At 52.7% G+C, this 16,192-nt stretch overlaps 1 long non-coding RNA gene across 1 annotated transcript; it reads left to right on the top strand.

Moving 5' to 3' along the window:
• Positions 1-4,217: 4,217 nt before the first annotated feature.
• Positions 4,218-15,896, top strand: LOC132594283 (uncharacterized). Its single transcript, XR_009560469.1, has 3 exons — positions 4,218-4,830; positions 11,830-12,289; positions 12,452-15,896. It is a non-coding gene; the product is annotated as an uncharacterized lncRNA (long non-coding RNA).
• The last annotated feature ends 296 nt before the right edge of the window (positions 15,897-16,192 follow it).

The following is a 16,192-nucleotide window of genomic DNA, read 5'->3' as shown; positions in this document are numbered from 1 at the left end:
CCCAAAGCCCCCAAATAGAAACCTGTCCCAGTTGGTCCAGGGGCTGCTGGCTTCTCTGTTATTCATGAATTGCTACCCTTCCCCATCCTTCTTGTGAAGCTGGTGATCTATAAGCAGATGAAGCTGGAACTCAAACTTTGGGGGGAACCGACTGGGGAAAGGGGTTTTTCCAGGAACTTGGGGGCTGTTCTGCCCTGACTCAGGAGGGAACTTGAGGGCTGTTCTGCCCTGACTCAGGAGGGCATCTTCCTCCTTTCTTGACACTTCTCGGGTGGGCAGAAGCACTGTGTTTTCTTTTTTAAAATAATTTATTTATTTTTGGCTGCGTTGGGTCTTCGTTGCTGCGCGCAGGCTTTCTCTAGTTGCGGCGAGTAGGGGCTACTCTTTGTTGCAGTGCGCGGGCTTCTCATTGCAGTGGCTTCTCTTGCTGTGGAGCACAGGCTCTAGGTGCACAGGCTTCAGTAGTTGTGGCACATGGACTCAGTAGTTGTGGCTCACGGGCTCTAGAGCGCAGGCCCAGCAGTTGTGGCACACGGGCTTAGTTGCTCCGCGGCATGTGGGATCTTCCCGGACCGGGGTTCAAACCCGTGTCCCCCGCATTGGCAGACGGATTCTTAACCACTGTGCCACCAGGGAAGCCCTGTCACTGTGTTTTCTTGTCATTTCAGAAGGTTCTGTACCCTGGGAACCTGCTGTGGACAGGGAGGGTTGTGGGGAGACCGAGCCAGATAGAGAGATGAAGAGAGAGATGGAGAGACAGAGACAGAGAGGGATAGAGAGACAGAGAGAGATGAGACTCTGGAAAGGCAAGGGATTAATCTGAATCACCAGCTGCGAGGCGATAAACGTGTGCTATTTAAACAAAGCAAAACGGCAACTCTGCTTTCGCAGTAAGATAACTCCATTGCGTGCGCCTCTTCCAGCAAAGAAGCAACATGGATTCATAGAATATTTCAGGTCTTCATCTAAGAGACATCCTGGCTTGACTTCTACCCATTGTCCTTCTGCCCATGGACCCGTCACATTCAGGAGTCCTAGGGTCCTAGGCAGGTTGAAGATCGGGACAGAAGTGGGGACCGAGGCAGGAAGTTCCTGGAATTGTTGATGGATTCTTGGAGCCCAGATCAGGCTGCAGGAGAGCGTTAGGAGCCAGGCGGCAGCCAGAGCCCACTCCTCCTTCGTCTGCCTCCTTGCCTACCGGGTGGCTGTCGGGACCAGCAGACTGGTGGTGGCGTCGTCTCACTGCTGGGGCAGTGGGTAGGTGTGGACCGGGTTCTGGTCTTGTCCATTTCCACTCCTTGCCTAGACTCCAGTGGAGCTGTAACGGCCACATCTGTCAAATCACGTCCAAGAGTGAAGAGGTTTCCTCTCACCCACTTTCTGTGGGCGAATATCGCCAATTGTGCTGGTGGCCCTTTCTGGTCCTGCTGAGCTGGGTCCAGGGGGCTGAGGGGGCAGCAGGACTGTGCCTTGTGATGTCCTCACAGGGCCAGACCAGGCTTGGCCGCAGCGAAGTTGTACATACGGGCATAAAATGAAGGAGATGGTGAGTTTATGATAATTTAAAATAAAAACTTGAAGCCTAGTGTCAACGTACAACTGCCACCTTCGACAGCCCCCAGGTGGGATGGACTCAGAGCTATCTGGCCTGGGCCTAAAGTCCCCAGTCTGAAGTCCGGAGGATGCTGCGCTGGGTCTGAGACCTATGTGAGCGTTACTTGAACTTCTCAAAGCTGCTGGGGCCGAGGAGAGAGCGGAGGATGGTCAGGAATCCACAGCAGCCCCCCGAGCCTGGGGGGACAGTCACCCAGGTGACCTGCGGGGTCCAGAGCTCGGGCAAGGTCTGAGTTCAGTGAGGGGAGAGCCTGCAGACTCAGGTCCCTTTGTGTGCATGCTCTCTGAGTGTGTGCTGGCTCTCAGCCATGTGCCTGCGAGGTTTTACCTCCCAAAAGACAAAAGCAGGAGGGAGGGAGCTCTGCGGTGGCTGGGGCCCAGGAGGGGGGGCTCTCAGACCCACAGGTCTCCCCGCATCCCCACTGCTTGCATCACCTCTGCCTGGACCAGGGTCACCTGCAGAGACACACAGGATTCATCACCCCAGTCATCCGGTGTCTTCGTTAACCTGCTCCTGTGTGCGCCCCACGCTGGGGCCTCCCCTTCTGCCTGCCCAGCTCCTTCAGGGCCAGCTCACATCCGCTGTCATCCGTATAGCTGCTCCCAACTGCTGGGCCCTCCCTAGCATTTCCCCAGTCTGCCTCTGGCCCCCTACTTCGGGGCCTACCCCTACATCTGCCTCGTCTCTCAGTGAGATGACAAGGTCGGTGAAGGTCACGGCTGTATTCCCCATAGCCCAGCATGGCACTGGCCTCACACACAGGGTCATAGGACTGAATGTCACGAATGTTTCTTCCCTGCCTGTGACCTCTACCTCCTCATGATTCGGCGACAAGCCACTTGCACGAGGGAACAGTCTCACTGATCATTTATTATTTAGCCACCGTCTGTGACTCTCACAGATGTTAACTCCTGCGATCCTTGTAGCGGCCCCAAGGAGGGAGGTGCATTTTGCAGATGGGGAAACTGAGGCCTAGAGATGTTTTGTGAGCGGCGAGGACCACGGAGCTGGGGAGGTTTGGGGAGGTTTGAACCCAGCGGTCTGCGCCCAGGTTCTCCCTGATCCCAGTGCGTCTCTGGCGTGAGCGAGAACTAAAGAATGTCTTATTTATTTTCCTGGCTGGACATCTTTCCGAAGTTTTTCTTTTTTAATTTCCTGCTTTCTCAGAGGAGGCCTCTGTGCCCGCCATCTCAGAAACGTGCCCTCAGCCTAGGGACACCATCCTTGATGGTCAGAGCCCTCAGGTCCCCCCCGCCCCCTATCTGCGCGTTTCCCTGGGTTTGCAGCCCAAACCAGGAGACTGCTGTCCAGGAGGAGGACGGGTGAAGCCAGGGGTGCCTAGCTCCTCCGCACAATAAAATGCAGATTTCCTATTAAAAGCAAATCTTTATTTCAAAAGGTTGAATAGGATGCGACTTAAAAAAAGATTTCCAGCTGGTTAAATTTAGGGCAGGGGATGAGGTCCAATGCACCAGCCCTCCTGGCCGCAGGCCCGCGGCAGAACCTTTGGATGGGAAATTGGAGCATTTTCACTTTCAGTGCTTGAGTCCTGGTATTTTTTTCTCTCCCCCTGAGTTAGGCAAACAAATGTTGATAGCCGTGTTGGCCAGGGCTGTGCTTACTTAAAACACGCTATTTCGGTTGGATGATGGCCAGTTCGAGATGGCCTCGTCCCAGCTCTCACCCTTGCCACACCATGGGCAGGAAGCATCCATTACTGATGGCTTTCTCCTTCCAGTGACCGCCAGCACCCTGACCCAGCTCTGTGCTTCTTACCAACAGTCATATGTTCCTGGCCCATCAGGGCTCCTGGGGGCGGGAAGAGTTGAGGAGTCGTCCCTGAACCCAGTCCCCCAGACAGGCTGGTAACCATGGGCCAGTCACACGGCTGCTTGGACCTTGCTACCTGGTCTGGTGGCAGAAGAGCTGGATTAACCCATCTCTAAGGTGGTGTCCATCTCTGACATGCTAAGTGGGCTTCCATTGTGGGGTCAGCCCAGATGCCAGCCCACAGAACCCCAGCAGTGGAGGATGGCCCATGGGAACCTGGATGGGGCAAAACCCTACCGGTGGGACACGAGGCAGGTGAAGCTGTGTGAAGGGGGAAGCTAGGGCAGTGTGCATGTGTGTGCGTGTGTGCATGTGTGGGTGGGGGACTGGGTGATGTGGGAAGACTTGTATTTGAGGGTCTCACAGCTGAGCCTCAAGAGGGAAGCAAGTGAGGAAGGGCCACCTGCCTGGGGTGTTGGGAATAATGCAGCCTTTTCAGAGCAGCCAGCCAGAGGGAACGGGCACGGCCAGGTGGCTTTTCTCCCTCCCCCCTCTCCCCTCCTCCCCTGAGTAGTGCTGTGTAGCAGCACTCTGCTGGTTGCATTAGTGACCCGCCTCAGAGACCAGAGGCCCAACTCAAAGGAGTTCTGAACTCTGCACGGGTCTGGGTCTGGGAGCCCCACCCTCTCCAATGCCCCCCACCTCTGAGTCATGCTGGGTTTCTCCTGGGGGGTCCAGGCCTTTTCCCCTGTGCCCTGTCTCCCATTCCGTGTTCTCTGGACTGGAAACTCCAGCCCGTGGGCCCCAGGCCCCGGCCTCCCGGTCCCACCTGTCCTGGCCCCTTTCCTTTAGTCTCAGTGCTGGACATGAAAGCAGATGGATGGGCTCAGCATGATATTAGCAACAGAACCTAATTTCACAGCATTTTTGTGTAATACTCCATAAAACTGAACAAAGGAGCTGTGGTCCAAATCCATCTCATTATGTGAGAGGGGCCAGCACAGGCAGCCGAGCATCCAGATTTGGGGTTGGTGCTGGATATCGGGGCACTAGAGGTGTCGTCAAGGGGGAGGGAAACAGAGCCTGAGAGGCAGGACCCCGTGTTATCCGAGGGGCAGGTGGCAGGGCAGGAAGGGAGGTGGAGCCCACCAGGCAGACTGATGGCTCAGCCCTCAGGACCACCTGCAAGGAGCCTTGTCCTTGGACGATCTGTCCAGACGGAGAGGGGAGACTGGCCCATGGCACCCTCCTCCCTCTGCCAGAGGTTAGCCATCCTGAGCTGGTGCACTGTGGGTGCCGAGTGGGGACCCAGGCTGTCCTCCTGGGCCAGGTGGAGGGGGCACCCAACAGGCTTTTGCCAAAGAGGACTGGACAGCAGTGCCACATGCCTGTCGTCTTCCGGTGGAGGGCACCGTGCCCAGGAGAACATTTCACTGGAAGAGGAGGTGAGTCTCCCTTAGGGCCTTGGGGCTGCTGCCCCCTCCATGTGGAGGGGGAACAGCAGGGAGCCCCACCTGCCCTGTGGGTCAGATGGGAAGGAGGGAAGAGGGGAGGTGCTGAGTAAGGAGGGTGAGTCCAGGTCCGGGGGGAAGTTGAATGGCAGGCGAACCTTCCCACAAGCAGCTGGACCGCACACCCCATCCAGCCCAGGTCAGCCCAGGGGAGAGCAGCGTGTCCCAGGCCACATGAGCCTCTAGGCGGGAGGACAGACGCTGCAGCCTGAGATGCTGTTCTGGTAGGGTGTCAGACGCAGAGACGGTCTGCAGGATGGGCCTCGAGGCAAAATTGGGCGGATTGGGGGCGGACCCCCATCAGCTGGTTGGGGGGCACCTTCCTGGCTCTGAGGACAAGCCTGCAGCCCATGCCCTGCCCTTCCCCCTCCCGCTCGCTGCCCTCTGTCCCATTGCATTAGCTTCTTGCCTTCCCCATTTGCTCCTTTCTTGCGTGATGAAATATGCATAGACATCGAAGTGTAAATAATAAAGGAGCAAAAGGTGCCCGTGGACCCACCACCGACCCAGAGGCACAGACAGGTATCCTGGCCTTGGGTCCTGCTGCCCCCCCACCCCCGTTTTATTCCCTGTCCCCAATACAAGAACTCTGCCCTGCGTTTGGAATTGTTCATTCTCTTGCTTTTCTTTGTGATTTGAACTCTTCGGCGTCTAGGTCTAAGCAGCATATTGTTTAGTTGTGGATTTCTGAGCTTTACTTGAGCAGAGTCTCGCTGTGTGATTCCTCTGCACCCTGGCTTTTTTATTTTTTTTAACTCTACGTTGTTATTTCTGAGATTCATATATAAATGCAGTCCATTTCTTTTCAGTGCCGTGTAGAATTCCAGTGCGTGAGGGAACGACAGTCCTCCATTCTCCAGTTGGCGGATATGTTTTTAATTATTTCAAGCAACGTTGCTGTAAACATTCACGTTTCCTGGTGAACCCGGGCAAGAGTTTCTCTAGAAAATTGGCTAAGAAGGGGGGTTTCAGGGTCTTAGGGAGGTGCGTTTTCAGCTTCATGAGATGATGACGAATTGTTTTCAGCATGGCTGTGGCATGTCCGACCACCGGCAGTGTCGGATTCATCAGTGACCCACACCCTCGCCAACTCTTGATACTGTCTCATTTAAAATTTTCTGATGATCTGATGTCTGTAAAATGGGACCTCACTTAGGTTTTAATTTCCATTTCCATTACTTGAATATAGCATCACGTTTTAAAAGACATTCACATTTCCTCTGATGAAATGCCTTTTCTGTCTTTGGTCCATTTTCCTATTGTCATGTGTTTTTGAAAAGTTGATTTTTGTGAATTCTACACACATTCTGCATAGGAATCCTTTGTCACTTATGCATGGTGTAAACACCTACCAGATTGTTGCTCATATTCTCACTTTCTTTTTTGTATAAAGTTTAAAATTTTAATGTAGTTAAAAATTCTTGATTATCTCCTTTATGGGTTTTGATTTTTAAAATTTTTTTTTAAATTTGTTTATTTATTTATTTTTGGCTGCATTGGGTCTTCGTTGCTGCACACGGACTTTCTCTAGCTGCGGCAAGCAGGGGCTACTCTTCGTTGTGGTGCACGGGTTTCTCACTGTGGTGGCTTCTCTTGTTGTGGAGCATGGGCTCTAGGTGCGTGGGCTTCAGTAGTTGTGGCATGCAGGCTCAGTAGTTGTGGCTCTCGGGCTTAGTTGCTCTGCAGCATGTGGGATTTTCCTGGACCAGGGATCGAACCCGTGTCCCCTGCATTGGCAGGCGGATTCTTAACCACTGCGCCACCAGGGAACTCCCTGGGTTTTGATTTTTAAGAAAAGACTTTCTTATTGACTACAAGATCATAAATCTTTTCTTTGAAAAATTTTAAAGTTGTGTGATGCAAACTCGTGGTGTGGGATAGGTGTTCAATTTCATTTTTGAAATAGGGTAACTAGGGACATTCCCTGGTGGTCCAGGGGTTAGAACTCTGACTCTCACTGTTGAGGGCCTGGTGGTGCAGCCAAAAAAAAAAAAAGATCTAGGGTAACCAGCCATCCAAGCTCCATTTCCTGAAGAGCCCACCCTTCACAGCTCATCTACTTGTGAATTCTCATGACCAAATTTGTATCAGCGTGGGGGCCACTCAAGCTTGAAGGCATCCCCTGGGCTCTGCTTGGTGTTTCTGGGTCAGTGTGACAGTTCTCCTATTTCCAGATTGGGAGAGTCTTACTCTATGGGCAACTGTGTACTTTTTGCTTTTACTCACCTTTCTATCTCTCTCCTTCTCTCCCTCAACTCTCTCTCCTCTTTCTGTCTGAATCTCTGTCCTGCATTTCCATTCTCTCTGCCTCTCTCCTTTCTGATTCACATATTTCAGATCCCTGTTTAAAATGGGACGTCTCTTTAGTTTTAGATCCAAAAAAGTTCCCATCCCATTCATGGGAGATCTGCTGCTCTACAGCCTGGAGTCTAGCTTGTGGGATATGAAGCCTGAAGCAGAATCCCTCTGCTGAGCCATCTTCATCCAGCTTCCTGAGATCAGCCGTAGACCTGTCAGAGTATGAATAAATTCTTTCATAAGCTGCTGACTCTGGGGGGTATTTTGTTACACAGCATTAGGTCAGCAGCAGCTGACTTATACACTGGACCTAGAAGAGGGGTGGCATTTTGAGAAGTTGACATTGGGGAGAGGGATGAGAGTGTTCTAAGGACTTGGGGAGGGAGAGGACTATGCAGAGGTGCAGATGTAAGGAGATATGAACTCTGGGTGGGGGGGGTGGGTAGGAGGGAGACTGGAGAGGGTCAAGCAGGGAGCAGTGGGGGGTTGGAAAGGCATATTGGAAGCAGGCTGTAAAAGCCAGTGGTGGTTTCAGAGATGACACCCTACCTCAGGCATCCTCCTTTTTTATTCTTTTAATTTGAGCTTGCTCCTGAATTGCTAAATATTTTCTCTGGGATGGTTACGGTGCCTGCTGCTTGCACCCCACGGAAACACCTGGAATGTTTCAGTGAGAGAGAGATTCTTAGCACATCCAGGCTCTGAGCTTTAACTTGGTTCTGGTGCCTCAGCCTTCAGTTCCTCTACATGGGACCCATCCAAGTGGTCTCTTAGGAGCCCCCTTCCCAGATGCCCCCACTAAAGAGTGTGAACACAGAAGGAGTTGCCAGTATTGGTCAGTCGCCCAGAGGGAAGCAGGAAGGGCTGGAACTCTGGGCACGTGGCCTGTGAAATCATGACTGATAGGGACAGAGTGACCGGATGCCATTGGACCATGGCCTGGGCACGTGTCTGGGGTCAGATGGCTGGCTGAAGGCGAGAGCTGGGGGTGGAGGCCCTCCCTGCAGTAACAGCATCATCCAGAGGAAGAGGCTGGGAGGTGGGGGGAGGAGGGGAAACAGCTTCTTTTACTATCGGTTTCCCAAGACTCCTGATCCAACCTGAACATCATTAACCCAACAAAAGCAACAACTGACACAGTAAAAATGTTCCAAATATAAACAGCGCACATCCCCATCAACATGTTAATTAGGGCTCATTAACTGCGAACAAGCCCTGTGCAGCCCGAGGAGACAGCAGCCGCTGGGAGGATGTCTCCAGAAACTTCTTTCTGCCCCTGGAGACCTGAGTGCGTTCCCATCTGCTGGGACCCCCGGGCTGCCCAGCCTTCTGCCACAGTCTGCACAGATACCCTGCACGTCCCCTCCTTTTGGGCCTTCTTGTTTGGTGGCTTGGTTTCTGTCCATGCTGGGGTCTGACGTGGACATGGGTAACACAGCACCACAACATAAAATCCACTGGAATGGTTTGCTAAAGTGGCAGCAACAAACCGGAAGAGTCAGCTGCTCACGGCCGCCATTCCCGGGTCATGGCAGGGCCTGTCACCCAAGCCCCTTGCCGAGCTCATGTCACCAGATGAGGGCAAAATCTATTTGGAGGAGAAAAAAGGATGTAATTTTTTCCTGCCCTAGCCACTTAAATGCTAGCTGTAAGATTAGCTCCACTTAGAGCAAAACAAAACAAGAGATCAGTGCAGCCTGGATCAACTGCGTTTTAATTATTATTACCATTATTTGCACCTCTAAATGTGTCGTGATCAAAGATGCCTTCCAAAAGGTTCTGCACAGCCTGGAAGGACTGGCGGTCATTGTTCTACAGGGCCGCCAAGAGATGCTGGCCAGAGGGCCCAGGCAGAGCTGGGTTTAGGGTCAGCTCTCAGGCCAAGGAGAGAATTTTGCTGAACTCCCTTCTACTGGACTCTGTGGTTGCTGCTGCTGCCCCCTAAGATCTGAGTCACCCCCTCCCCAGCTCTGCCAACTTGCAGCAGCACCCTCTATAGAGAATTAACCCCCCCCCCCCCAGCAGTGACCAGAGCAGGGCAACAGGAGGTGCAAAGGGCTGGTCCCAGGGAGGGAGCGACTCTGGTGGTCCCGCAGGACCAGGCTGAAGCTGGCCTTCTGCCGAGACCGTGACTTTCTCGGCCCCACGTGGTTCCCTCCCTCTTGTTTTTTCTCCTGGGAACCCTCCCTCAGAATCCCACTCCCCACCAAATTGTGAGGGAAAACCCACCTTGGGCATTCCTTCTAGGGCACCCCACTGAGCACCCCTCAGGGACCTCTCTCAGTTTCCAAGCTGCACGCAGTCCTCAGTTTCCCACTCCAGGTAATGGGTGAATGGCTTCCTAAGGAAAAGGGATGCTAGCAATAGTGATGATCTCTGTGATTAACCATAGTGATACAGGAATTTAGGGCTTACTGGGTTGGCTCAGTGCAGAGATCAGTTGTAATCAGTGCAGTGCCCTGCAAGGTCAGCCCTTTACAGGTTGCCACGCCTGCTGCCTTCTCTTGGGCTGTGAACGTGTGGCAGAATTTGCTATTTTTCCACCTCAGTTGCAGTTTCTTTTCGTATTAATAAAAGATTGAAGTCAACTAATTTTATTATTATTTTTAATTTATTTATTCTATTTATTTTTCACTGCGTTGGGTCTTCGTTGCTACGTGTGGGCTTTCTCTAGTTGTGGTGAGCGGGGGCTACTCTTCGTTGCAGTGCGTGGGCTTCTCATTGTGGTGGCTTCTCTTGTTGCAGAGCGTGGGCTTCAGTGGTTGTGGCTCGTGGGCTCTAGAGCGCAGGCTCGGTAGTTGTGGCACATGGGCTTAGTTGCTCCACAGCATGTGGGATCTTCCTGGACCAGGGCTCAAACCCAAGTCCCCTGCATTGTCAGGAGGATTCTCAACCACTGCGTCACCAGGGAAGCCCCTAATTTTAATTTTAATCCAGAAAGATGTATTTAAATTTGATACACAGATGGATTTTTTAAAATTGGGCTGAAATTCACCTAACATAAAATTTACCATTTTAAGGTAAACAATTCAGTGGTTTTTAGCGCAGTCACGATGTTGTACAATCAGCACCTTTATTTACAAAGCATTTTCATTATCCCAAAAGGAAACCCCATCCCCATCAGCAGTCACTCCCCATTCCTGCCTCCCTCCAGCCCCTGAAACCTCTAATCTGCTTTCTGCCTCTGTGGATTTATCTGTTCTGGACAATTCATGTAAATGAAATCATACAATGTGTGGTGTTCTGTGACTGGCTTCTTTCACTTAGCATAATGTTTTCAAGATTCATCCACATTGTAGCATGTATCAGTGCCTCATTCCTTTTATGGGCTATGTAGTATTCCATCGTATGGATGGACCGCATTTTGTTTATCCATTCATTGGTTGATGGACGTTTCGGTTGCTTCCACCTTTGGGATATTGTATATAGTGCTGCTGTGAACAAGCATGTGCATGTGTTTGTCTGAGTATCTGTTTTCAAGTCTTCTGACTCTATACCTTGGAGTGACATCCTGGGTTGTATTGTCATTTTATGACTAAGTTTTTGAGGAACCACCAAACTGTTTTCCACAGTGGCAGTACCATTTCACATTCCCACCATCAATGCATGAGGGTTCCACTTTCTCCACGTCCTCTCCAACACTTGTTTGTTTTCTTCTTTCTTCCTTTCTCTCTCCCTTTCTTCCCTTTCCCTTCCTCCCTCCCTCCCCCCCCCACTTTCTTTAATCCTAGGAGGTGTGAAGTGGTGTCTCACTGTGTTTTTTGATCTGCGTCTCCCTGATGATAGTGATGTCTTTCCATGGGCTTCTTGGCCCTTCACCTGTCTTCCCAGGAGCTGTCCTTGCTGTCCACTTCTCTCTTCCTGCTTCCTCCCCTCGCTCCTGATCCACAGGCCTTTCCTTGAGCCCACTGGCCCTCAGTGCCCCCTGTGTCGTGGGCTCAGCCTTGAGTGGCATAATGTTCATTTCAGGAGGTTTCATGTTCCTGGGTCACACGTCCCCTCCCCTTCCCAGCTCCTCCCGTCAGAGCTGAGGGTGGGGGCTTTGATAGGGTTTCCCCAGAAGCAGACCCTGAGATGCAGGCAGGTAGTTTACCTGAGGTTGCAAAGCGCGTCGGTCAGGGCGAGAGGAGGAGAGGGAGGCAGCTCCTAAGGGGGATTATCAGGTCAGCTGCTGACGTGTCTCAGGGTTATTCCACCAGAGGGGAGGGGAGCTGGAGGTCTCATACACCAACCCTCAGTCTCTGAGGGCTGCTCCCTGGGGGTGTTCAGGCCTGCTGCCTGGGATCCGAGGTGGGGAGGATGTGGACACAGCGGCTCTGAGGGCTGGAGAAAACCCTCAGGCAAATAAAGGCAGGAGTTGGCATTTAGAGGCTGGGCCGGCATGCCCTGAAGCTGTGGGGCGAGGGTGGGGCATGCAGAGAGTCTGCTATGTGGGAGGCAGATTTCAAGCAAAGTGACGCGAGTGAAGATTCAAACAAGGTGTGTTCAAACCTAGTGCCATCACCCCTTTCCTGGCCCTGCCCACCTGTGTCCAAGTCCTGCCCAGGACAGGAGCCAATAAGAACCAGACGCAGCTTCCACTGGGGGCTACAGCTCACTAGCCGGCGGGGCCTCACATTCCTTCTTTGCCCTCAGGCTCAGAGGATGGGGTGTCGTGGCCGGGTGGGAGCTGACCACGCGGAGTTGGCCACAGCTCTTCTGAGTCAACCACATGCCTGGACGGTGAATCGTGACAGAGCGCCCGGCTTTCGAGGACGCATCCCGGCCTGTCAACACCCTCAGAAATGGCTCTCTGGATGTGACCGAGACAGAAGCGATTTCCAGGCACCCGATGTGGCTGGCCCAGCTGCCTCAACCAAAAAACGTTTTCACTTGTGTCTGTTTTATTCCCAAGGGAGCACGGCTCTGAGGCTGGCTGGGATAAACGAGCATCCAGGGGCTCTGGTCTCTGAGACTTGTTCTGCTGCACAGGGGAAGGGATACAGAAGCGCAGGTGGAAGATGCTTTTTAGAAAAGCAAGAAGCATGAAGGCCGGGGACAGGGGCCTCGCTTCTTCTGCTGCTGACACGTTTCAGTTGGTGCAGCAACATAACCGGTATGTGTGTGTGTGTGCGCGTGCGCGCGCGCGTCCCAGAGTTTCAGGAACCGAAGGGGTGCCTGCGGGCTGGGGCATCTGTGGGTCTTAAGCAGCTGGCTGGCATGAGCCTGGCCGGGCAGCACTGAGCATTTCTCTTGACCGCCTGGCGCTCTCTCTCAGGCCACAGCCTTGGCTTCCGTCCTCGTCACCATTGACTGTGCTTCAGGAACCTCCCAGGGATTTAAATTTGCAGAGCTGGCTGGACATGTTACAAAGCAAGTGGCTGGCAGTGGTGAGCCCTGACTGTGACCTTCACCCCAGAAGGAGGCTGCATTGAGCTGAGAGCGACCTTTTCTCCCCCCATGAAGAGACTGAGATCCCTAAATGCATCCTGGCAAAAGGGCCCGCTGCCTCTTTATCCTTAAAATGCAAGTCTGAGAGGAGTACACTCTGCGGGGGTCCCTGTGGCAGGAGACCGTGAGGGTGGGCATTGCCACTGCCTTGGGGTTGGAGGATGGCCCCTGACCCCTGCCCTAATCCCATCGATTTCTCCCAATCTGCATCTGATGAGATCTGTGCAGGGATCAATACACCTTCAGTCCTGTGAGTGAACGCGGGGAGGTGGGGGTTTGGAGGCAGAGAACCCATGGCTTAGGGAGACTAGCACGCAGGCCGGCCTTGCAGTCAACAGGAAAAGCCGCCCTCTGGCCAAGGCTGCACCCCAAAGACAGGACATGAAGGGCAAAGGTCAGCCAGGCGCAGGTCACTGGAGCCCAATGGACCGAAGGTGGGTGTGATCAGTAATTCACATGGGTGGGGACGTCACCCGCAGTCCCCGGAGCTGGGCTCCAGGAGCCCATCAGCCACTGAAGGGGGTGTTTCTCCCACATGCTGGACCTGCAGTCCCCAGGGGAGGCTGGGCTGGGAGGAGGATTTGAATTCCCTCCCGAGGAACCACCAGAGTAGCATCTTCTTCCCACGGCACGGGTTGACCCCACTTCACCTCTTGTCCAGTGTCTCCAACAGCTGCCCCTGGAGGGCTCTTTGCAGTCTGGCTTTGACCCTCAGTCCACTCAGCCCTGGGTGGCCAATTAATGTTTGTAGAATGACTAAGTGAATTTCTGGTGAGGCAATCCTGTCCCCCATGCCTGTCATAGCCCCATTTGCATCTTGTCACCATCTGAGCTTCTGCCTTGGCCTAGGACCTTTGTGTGGGATGTGCACCTGGGTACTTCACCCTTTTGAAATCCTCCTGCACATCCTTCAGAACCCCACTGAAATGTCACCTCCTCCAGGAAGACTTCTGTGCACCTTCAGTTAGAAGTGGTCCTTCCCTCCCTAACCTCCTGGAACTTTCTGTTGTCTCATAGCCTTCCAGCTGTGAGGGGCTCCTCCCTCGAGCCTAGACCCACCCATTGGTTAATGTATTCCCCATGCTGTCTGGAGCGGGGCTTAGCCCCAGTCAGGCAGATCATAAGCATTTATTCCAATGATTACTTAAAGGAAAATCTTGTATTCCTGGGCAGTGCCCCATGGCTAAGGCAGAGCCCAGCCCCTTTTCAGCTTCGCCAGGGACACACCTGCAGCCTTGGGTCCTGATAAGGATGCTGCCATTCAGCTGCGTGGTGTGGAGTCTGCAGCTTTCCCAGTTCCCTCCTTGGGTCCACCCACCCTGGGATCCTTGGCCTGAGCCCATCCCTCCCCTGACAAGTCCCATCAGGAATGAAGACCAGCTTTCCTGGGGCCCCCTCCAGCTTAGAACATGCATCTTCCTGGACGTCTGCCTCCGGCTGAGCACAGGTAAGCCCATATGCTTCGCACCTGTGAATCTGGAGATGAGCTTCCTGGGTGTGGGAACCTGGGTCAGTGAGAGGAGGAGCAGATGTGGGGGCTGGCGGGACAGCGGAGCCGCGTCGGCAGAAGAATGAGCTCAGGAGAAGGAGGCAGGAGGGACACGTCCTGAAAGATGGGGTGTGTTTGCCACTCAGCGTGCAAGCTGCTGCTCAGGTGGGGGCTTAGTGACCCCGGACGTGTCTCCCTGACACACGATGGCTGCTTCTCTTTCTCTCTCCCTCAGTAGGAGTGGTCGGCAGAGCTGTGGCTGGCTGTCCCTGTTCTCATCTGGGGTTTCTTTTTGAGAGGAAGATGGATTTTGAGTCTTTCAATTTCTGTGCCTTGGGTGGCAATAATACTGCTGTGTCAACATTTTGAAGTTAAGTCTCATATGTGACCTAATCTCTCTTTTTTCCTTTGGGCATCTGATGCCGGGTCTTTGCCTACTGCCCACCCGTTAAAGGTGTGGGTGTTTTCCATTTTGTCTGGATCCCAAGGGGCTAGCAGGACCAGTGGGGATCTCCCCATGGTCTCCCAGCCTCTGGCCTTGTCCCCCTGGAGCCACACTCCCTGCTGCTGAGGTGGACTTTCCTCCAGCAGCAGGGACGTGGCAGAAACCCCGTGGGTGTGGTCATTATGAACAGGCTTGGAAACGGCCCACGGCATGAGGGTGCTCTCCGTCAGGGCAGAGGCCTCCCTCTGAAACCGACGCCTGGATCCCAGTTCACCAGGCCACAGGGCACCCCAGGGTTATGTGGGGAGGTGTATCAGTCAGTCCTGCTGACTGCCATAGCAAGTGGTCCCCAAGCCCCACTGACTTAACACCCTGCACGTTTATTCTCACTCTCACCAGTAAAGAGGCCAAATATGGCCAAGTCTCAGTAAGATGATAAAAGTCTGTGTTGGATATTTCCCACGTGCTTGTCTGTCAAAAGCTATTGCAAAATGACAAGTAAAATTGATAAAAGGGGATATAGCTGTTGGGTTTCCTTGTCTATTTATTTATTTGCCTGCGTTGGATCTTAGTTGCAGCCTGCGGGATCTTCTTCATTGTTGCATGTGGGTTTCTCTCTAGTTGTGGCGCACAGGCTCTAGAGCACACGGGCTCAGTAGTTGTGGTGCGTGGGCTTAGTTGCTCCGAGGCTTGTGGGATCTTAGTTCCTTGACCAGTGATCGAACCCGTGTCCCCTGTACTCGAAGGCGGATTCTTAACCACTGGACCCCCAGGGAAGTCCCTCCTTGTTATTTAAAGAGAGAGTAAAGCAGAGATTTGGGGGATTAGCACAGAGTCCTCTCTAACCTAATCTTCCACCTGAAGACTCAAATAACTCAAATAATAAATTTTCCTGTTAGTGCAAGAAATGTAAGTATTCCCCACAATAGCCCAAAGGTGGAAGCAACCAAAATTTCCATCAATGGATGAACAAACAAAAAGTGGCCCATTGACATGATGGAATATTATTCAGCCTTGAAAAAGAAGGAAATTCTGACACCTGCTGCAACATGATGAACTCTGAGAACATGATGCTAAGGGAAATAAGCCAGGCACAAAAGGACAGATACTGTCTGATTCCACTCATATGAGGTACTTAGAGAAGTCAAAGTCATAGAGGTGGTATGGTGGGGGGAGGGGGAGTTAGTGTTTGGGAAGGTGAGAAAGTTCTAGAGATGGATGGTGGTGACGGCTGCACAGCAATGTGAGTGTACTGAATGTCACTGAACTGTATACTTCAAAATGGTTAAAATGCTAAATTTTATGTTATGTGTATTTTACCACAATTAAAAAAGAAGAAGTGTGACTGTTTCCACTGGTTTCTGAGCTTCCCCATGCCGTCTCTGACTCTGGCTGGGGTGTTTCTGGTAGCACCAGGAACCCCCAACAGCAAATGCTGGGGCTTCTCAAGTTGGCAAGTCTTGCTTGTCAGGACCTGCCTTGTTCCGTAGACAGCATCTTTTCCTCGACCCTAAACCTTTCTGGATTTCAGGTTTCATGTCTCTGTTCTCTCCCGAACTTTGTGCTCAACACACGGCTTTAAGGGAATCTTGTATTGTTTTACGTAAATTCAAACTTCCAAAAGATACACTGGG

This window comes from Globicephala melas, chromosome 20, assembly GCF_963455315.2.
Source record: "Globicephala melas chromosome 20, mGloMel1.2, whole genome shotgun sequence".
Classification (NCBI taxonomy): domain Eukaryota; kingdom Metazoa; phylum Chordata; class Mammalia; order Artiodactyla; family Delphinidae; genus Globicephala; species Globicephala melas.
The sequence above is the reverse complement of the archived record's forward strand: the minus strand, read 5'-3'. Positions and strand labels throughout refer to the sequence as shown.